Raw genomic sequence first — 7,805 nt, 5'->3', positions numbered from 1 at the left:
GTGAATTCATACGCTATTTGTTTTTCTCTTATTTCACTCAGCATAATACCCTCTAGGTCCATCCATGTTGTCATAAATAGTAAGATTCCATTCTTTTTTATGGCTGAATAATATCCCATGGTGTAAATGTCTCACAGCTTTTTTACCCACTCATCTACTGATGGGCACTTGGGTTGCTTCCATATCTTGGCTATTGTAAATAACGCTGCAATGAACATAGGGGCACATATATCCTTTTGAATCAGTGTTTTGGGTTTCTTTGGATATATTCCCAGGAATAGAATCACTGGGTCACAGTTTTTAATTTTTAATTTTTTGAGAACCCCCCCATACTATTTCCCACAGTGGCTGCACCAATCTGCATTCCCATCAACAGTGCACAAGGGTCCCCTTTTCTCCAAGTCCTCGCCAACACTTGTTGGTTGATTTGTTGATGGCAGCCATTCTGTATATGTATGTCTATCTGTATATCTTTGAATAAGTGTCTATTTAGGTCCTCTGCCCATTTTTTAATTGAATTGTTCTGTTGATGTTGAGTTGTAGGTGTTCTTTATAAGTGTTGTGTATTGACCCCTTATGAAATGTACCTTTGGCGAATATCTTCTCCCATTCAGTAGGCTGTCTTTTTGTTTCGTTGATGGTTTCCTTTGTTGTGCAAATACTTTTTAGTAGTCCAGGATTCTGAATTTTTAACCAAAACCCCAGGCGATTCTGATGTAGATGAGAGACCACAGTCTCAGAAACCCAGGCCTAGAGCTTCACTGGCAGGAAATGTAGAAGATGATTCTGGAACAATACACAAAGGCCAAGCCGTGCAGGGTGTCAAATGCTGTTCTAAGGAATCTGGGCCTTTCTCTTCTCAGTGGAGAAAGCCCTTGGGGGGCTTTCAAACCCAAGAGTGACAGTTTTGGAAGGTGAGTTTTGCCAACAGCCTGGAGGGGACACTAGAAAGTGGAGTGGCCTGTTAGAAGGCTTTTACAGCTGTCCAGGCCTGTGGTCCTGAGGGCCTGAGCCAAGGAAAACCAAGAAAGTAGCAGGGGCACCTGGCGGTGTATTTGAGAGGGCTCTGGAAGAGGGGACCATGGATCTGGGGTAGATGGGATGAGGGCAGTGGAGGAGGGGGAGATGTTGAGATCAAGCTGACGTTTCCAGATGGGGGCTTTAAGGAGCGATCAGATACTTTGGTGGGGGACAGGTTGGGAGGAGGCCCGATGAGTTCTGATTTATGCGTGGTGGACTTTAGGGTTCATGGGACGTCCAGGAGGAGGTGGGTAACAAACAGGTGGATCCAGTCGGGTGAAGCTCGGGGAGGGGTCTTGGAGGAGCAAAGGGGCACGGAGGGACCTTGGAGAGTGTACACATTTTCAGAGCAGGTGGAAGCAGAATGAGAAAAGAAAGTGAGCAAGAAGAGATCAGAGAAGCAGGCTGGCTGCTGTCGATTTCCCATCTCCGCTTTGCAGACGGGAAAACTAGGGCTAAGACATGTAAATGGTTTGTTCGGGGTTGCTGTGCTTCAGGGTGGAGCTGGAATTCTGAACCCAACCCTCTTTGGCTCCAACCCCCATACTCTTGTCTCCACTGAGACTCCAAGAGGCAGATCCCATCCCCAGATACAAAATCAACAGATTCCTGGATTGGGGTGGGAAGGTGGAATGGGGGGGCGGGGGGGGGAAGCAGCAAAAAGCCCTTCCAAGAGGAAGGCCGAGGGGGACGTGTGGTAAGGGGGTGTACTTTTCTTCACCTCTCCCCACTAGAATATTCTGAAGCAAATCCCAGACTTCGTATCATTTCATCCATAAACATTTTCAGTATGTATCTCAAAAAGATATGGGCTCTTTCTTTAACACAGTCACAATACCATTATCACACTTTAAAAAAATCTAACAATAATTCCTATTAAATCAAGCTATTGAGGGCAATTTGACAAGATCTCGGAATGGAAGACCAGCTTGCTTATCTTGAGCCGGTATTGTCACAAGGCGGTGATAAGGAATTTAAATTTTCCCAAAATAATTACAGTGAAGGCGAGCAGGGGATTGCAAATGCAGGAGCTTTGAGAAGTTTGTCAGGGCCCTGGAAAGAAAATGTTATATAGAGAAAAAATAAAGTCTGGAAAGGTAGGCAAGTATGAAAGAAAAGAATCTGTTTCCATACTTCCTTTTTGCTCACCCAAGGGCCTTTAGTCATAACTGTGAAATAGGAACCAGGTCTAAAACGAAACCAAGTGGATAAAAATAACACAATGAGCAGTTGCTAAATGCAACAAGACAGATCCATGGGGCTCGTCTCCCACCAAGGCTCTCCAGACTGCTTGTTTCATAGATGAGAACTGTTAGGCGACTGCTGTTCAGAACGTTAGTTTCCTGGGACACCCTGTATGTTGATTAGTCACTGGGTTATTAACTAGACTCTGCCCCTCCACTGAGTATTAGGGAACTAAGCTCTTGGGTCCAGTTCCTCTATGGCTTGGACAAGTTAGTTTGCCTTTCTGAGCTGATGTGCAACATGAGGGTGTTAGACCACAAGATCTCAGCGTTACCTTAAGTTCTGAATTCTCTGATCCAATGAGCCCATATTGGGACGGGGCTCTGCCTCTGGAGTTTTCACAGTGCTACCAGGATTTGGTTCGATGCTACCCTATGTCTGCAGAATGCTCTAGATGAAGGATGCCATGGAGACGCCCCACGTCTATTATGCAGGCTCGTGCTTCCAAATCACCCAGGGTTGTGCTTGGCCGAACTCCCGTGGTAAATCCAAAGGCGGCTCCATGTGAGCTTGCAGGAAACCAGCGGTGGATGGAGGGCAGATGGAAACTGCACAGAGCCATCCACGGGTGGAGCCGGTGCCTGAGGCCCAGGAAGCAAATTGTAGATATGTTTAAATGACAGCCCGATGTGTGTGTGTGTGTGTGTGTGTGTGTGTGTGTGTGTGTGTTTAATGGCAGGTAAAGGGGTTGATGGATGACAACCAGGAATTTGGGGGTGAAATGAAGCTAAAGGGAAGGGGGCTGTGAGAAGCTGTCAGATCATGTGTCCATGTGTTACTGGGATTCGAGGCCTTGGCCTAGGGAGCTGCATTCGAGTACAATCTTAAGCACTGCGGTTGGAGGGGAGCCAGAGGTAGACACACAAAAATGTGAACCAGAAAGGATAGGGGAGAAACAAAACATACCCCATCCTGGGCCAGAAGAGCAGAGCAGAGCAGCTCGTCCCACAAACGCTGCCATAACCCAGCTCCTCCAGTCGTGCTGGGGAGGAGAGGATGGCCCTCTGGTTCAGCTGCTCTGATTTCTTTTTTTCAGTTCCTCCCATGTGCTCTGCTGCCCTGCTCTTCCACATGACAATGCTTTTGCTGGAGCTGTGTCCTCTGCCTGGAAGCCTCTTCCTTTGCTCAACTTCTGCTCACACTTTAGCTCAAACCTGCTGCCTCCAGGAAGCTCTCCTTGGCCTCCCTCTCTAAGACATACCATTCCATTTTTAGGTCTTGATACCATTACATATTTTTTAAAAATAGCACTCTTCACTGGCATAATTTTTTGTGTGTTTATGTGATTCTTTTTTACTTTGTAATTTGAAATAATTAAGCTTTCAGAAAAGTTGCAAGAATAATACAAAGAACTCCCACAGAGTCTTTGCCCAGATTCAACAATTGTTAACATTTTGTCACATTCTATCTCTCTATTTATAGATGTATATATAATAGAGGTTATGTAAGCACATATATATATATATGTAATATAATACAATATATTATATAGCATTGTTATTTATTTATTTTGTTAACCCTCACCCGAGAATATTTTTTCCATTGATTTTTCAGAGAGAGTGGAAGGGGGGAGAGGGAGGGAGAAAGAGAGAGAAACATCCATGTGAGAGACATCGATTGGTTGCCTCCTGCATGCTCCCCTACCAGGGGTGGGGATCGAATCTACAGGCACATGCCCTTGACCAGGAATGGAACCCGTGACCCTTCGTAATGGGGGCTGACGCTCTAACCACTGAGCAAAACCGGCCAGGGCTAAGATTGTTATTTTTTCCAAACTACCTGAAAATAAGTTGCAGACATTTTGCTTCTTTACCCCTAAACACTTAAGCATTGTTTCCTAAGAACAATATCATTCACTTACATAACCATAGCATGATTAAACTATATGATTCTTTGAGTAATGTCTGTCTCCTTTGACTTAAACACAGGCTCCATGAGGGCAGGGGCCACACTTGCTCACCGCCTCCTGTGTGCACCACCTGGCATAATGTCTGGAACATAGTTGGTGCTCTACAGATATTTGTTAAATATACAAGAAATCCTGAATTCAGAGGGACTTGTCATTAATGTTGCATTCTACCCCAGCTCTGACCTTTCTCACTCAGCACGCAGTGGGTACTGGATGGGGTTGGGTGTTGGGCTGCGTCTGCCTGTCTCCATTTCTGTGGGGAATCAGGATCCCACTGCAGTAAATTATAGTGCCTGAAGATTTGGCTTCTGTCATTTTCAAATCCTTCCCAGCCAGCTCTGCCAGTCTTGACTGGCAGCTGCCTTTTTCTGTGCCAGTGGCACCTGTTGGTCATCATATCCAGTTGATTGGCCCCACAAGAGAGTTATGGCAAAGAGAGCTGGATGCTGGCCAATCTTCCCCTGCAACTGCTTGTCTGAGGCACTGGCCTTTGCCTCGGAAACCTAAGCCCTTGGCCCACCAGGTGTTTTGGGCTACCTTACAACTCATGTTTGGCCCTCCATCAGGATGTTGTAGTTGCTTAATTAACAGAGGAGCTGATGGAGGGGATGGATGTGCTCAGGGCAAGTGGAAGCTGAAGCCCACAGCTCACAGAATCCAGATTTGGAGAGGACTTTAGAGATTATTATTTTTTAAAAATATATATATCATTGACTTAAATTTCTTCAGGGCTATTAATATTTTTGTAGACACCATTTTTGATGGTGATACTCCAAATATGGTCCCCAATCACAGTATCCACAACTCCTGGGAACTTTTAAGAAATGCTCCACCCCAGCCCTACTGAATCAGAATCTCTGGGGAAGGGCACAGACATCTGTGTTTTAACTAGGCCTTCAGGTGACCGGATACATGCTCAGGTTTGCAACCCTCTGTTTGAGGCTGATCCCCTCAGTTTTTAAGGGGGCACCTCAAGCTCCAGGAAGGTCACCCTGATGCCTCCTCTCACACTCGCTAGCACCTTCTCTGCTCATTGCTGCCTATCAGCAGCTTGCTGGTGATTTTTGTTTTTTTGTTTTTAAATGCTTTCAGGATCATAAATAAGCTTATCACAGGCAACTGCATTACCATGGCAACCTGACAGCTGGCTAGAAAGAAGCAGGTAGCACAACTGCCTTGGGGTCCCAGTGGCACCAAAGTAACTGCGGACTTTCCTTCTGCCAGTCGTTCTATCTACGCAAGGCCTCTCTGTCTCTCTTTGAGTTTTCTCTTCCTTTCTCCTGTTTTCTTCTCTGGCCCTTTCTCCTCCCTTGTCTCATTAAGAACAACTTGTGTTCTAATTGTTTTAGATTTTCCAAGGGCTGCCAAATCTGGAATCTCCTTTGAAACTAACAATAACACCACGAGGTGGGTGGATGTGAGCAGGTCTGTTTGACTGCATTTGTATCCTCATTAAATGCTGTATTAAAATGTTCTTGAATCGATTGACTTATCTTTCAAGAAGGTACATGCACAGGGTGCGAAATTCAAAAGGTACAGAATGGCACATATTAAGAGGTCTCCCTGTGACCCTCAGTGTTTAGGACCCTCGGGGAGGGGCACCCCGTTACCTGTATCTTGGGCATCTTTGCTGAGCTGCTCCAGGCAGATAGTAGCCTGCTCCAGCATCTCCTTCCTCCTGTTTCATTTACACCATCGGCAGCACTCCATACCCAACACTCCACCTTGTTCTTTCACTCACTGCGTCTCAGCCTCCCTTCTCCAGCCTTTAGAGCCGCCCATGCTTTTTCATAGCTGCATATTCCGCGGTGTAGACTGACCACTATTTATTTAAGCAGTTCCTGCCGATGGGTATTTGGGTTGCTTCCAGTCTTTTGCTATTTTCATTCCCATTGTACAGTTGGGAAAGCTGTGATTCGGGGAGGGAAGTGGCATGTGGCAATTTCCAAAGCAATGTTGGCATCCATAGACATTGCTTAGCTGCAAAATCGAAGAAAGAAGGAAGCGTCGGCTGACTTCTGAATTACAGAAAAGAAAGGGCTGTTTAGAGGCCTGATTTCATCTCTCTCCCTGCTAGCGTCTTATCTAGTTCAGTTAAATTCTGCTAACATTGCCTGATATGTAATTAAATAATTGTGGAAATATTTTAAATCTGTCTTCCTTGCTAGATGATAATCTATGTTAGGGCAGGGACCATGTTTTCCTCACTACTGCCTCCCTAGCAAGCACTATATTCCTAGCAAGTACAGAGCATACAATAGGTGCTCATTAAGTACTTGCTCATTGATTAAATGGGCCAGAATTGTGTGTGGTTAAGACAATGGGCTTGGAGGCCTGGGTTTGAATCCTGACTCTAACACTTATTAGTTGTGTAATCCAAGACCCACCACTCAACTCCTCGAAGCCTCAGTTTCCTTAGCTGTGAAATGGAAACACTCCCTCCGGGTTGCCTGGAGGACCAAGTGAGAGAATGCAGGTCAGGTCTCCATCTCAGGGCCCTGCCCACAGCGAGGGCTCAGCCATTTCTCTTAGCTCTTGCACTGTCATGTGCTGCCGGGAAATTCTGACGGGGGGAGCTGAAAAACCTTCAAAGGGAGGTAATTTGAGCTGGGCCCTGAAGCAGGAGTAGGATTCCAGCTTAAATGGCCAGAGCCAGATCTCTTTACTAAGTTCATTCAACTACAAAACGGAGATGACGACACCCAGCTTCAGTCTCCCGCAGGGGAGACGGTCCAGCTTGAACGCCCTCAAGAGGAAGATGCCACCCAATTAAAAGGCACCATTCTTATTCAGCTGGAAAAGTGCCTTCACAGGACCAGTGAACTAGTCCCTGCCAAATATGATTCTGCTTGTGCTGTAATTGATTATTTAGTGTGGATTTAACCCAGGGAGCCAACTGTGCTGTTAGTTAGAGTCAAGCTTAATGGAGCACTTAATAAGTGTGGAGGTAATTAATAGCATCCAGATGCTGGGTGCGTAGAAAGTCTGTGCCGTTTCCATCACTGAAGCATTTCAGAGAGATAACGTTCTGGACTTTCTCCTCGGGAGGAACTGAAAGTGTGAGCCCGGGCCTGGTCCTTTGCTTCTGCTGTAATCTCCTCCTGGAGACTGAATGTTACCTATTCTGGAAAGCCTTCCATGATTGCCAAAGGCAGAGTCTGATGCTTCTCCTGTGTTCTTATGTCACTCTGCACACACTTCTTTTGTAGAACTCAAAATATCCTATGTGTCTCTCCCACCAAGCACGCCACAGAGCCCTCCCTCCATCATGCTGTAGTGCTAATGGAGCCACGCAGGGCACAGAGATGAGCAAGACTCAGCTGGAACCCTTAGAAGCTTCCAGAGAATGAGAGCATAGCTGTCCTGCAGCAGCCACATTGAAGATCTTTTACATTTGGATACAGAGAGTAACAGTTTTCAAGGCACCTGCACATCTGTATTGGTTTGCTAGGGCCGCGGTAACACAAACTAGGTGGCTTACACAGCAGATATTTATTTTCTCACAGTTCTGGAGGCCAGGAGTCTGAAATGATGGTGTGTGTCAGCATCTCCTGAGGGCTGTGAGGCAGGCTCTGTTCCACGGCTTCCCCCAGCTTGTGGTGGTTTGCTGGCAATCTTGGGCATTCCTTGG

Source organism: Miniopterus schreibersii (assembly GCF_964146895.1).
Source record: "Miniopterus schreibersii genome assembly, chromosome: 10".
In the NCBI taxonomy this organism is placed as follows: domain Eukaryota; kingdom Metazoa; phylum Chordata; class Mammalia; order Chiroptera; family Miniopteridae; genus Miniopterus; species Miniopterus schreibersii.
This window is presented reverse-complemented; position numbering follows the sequence as displayed.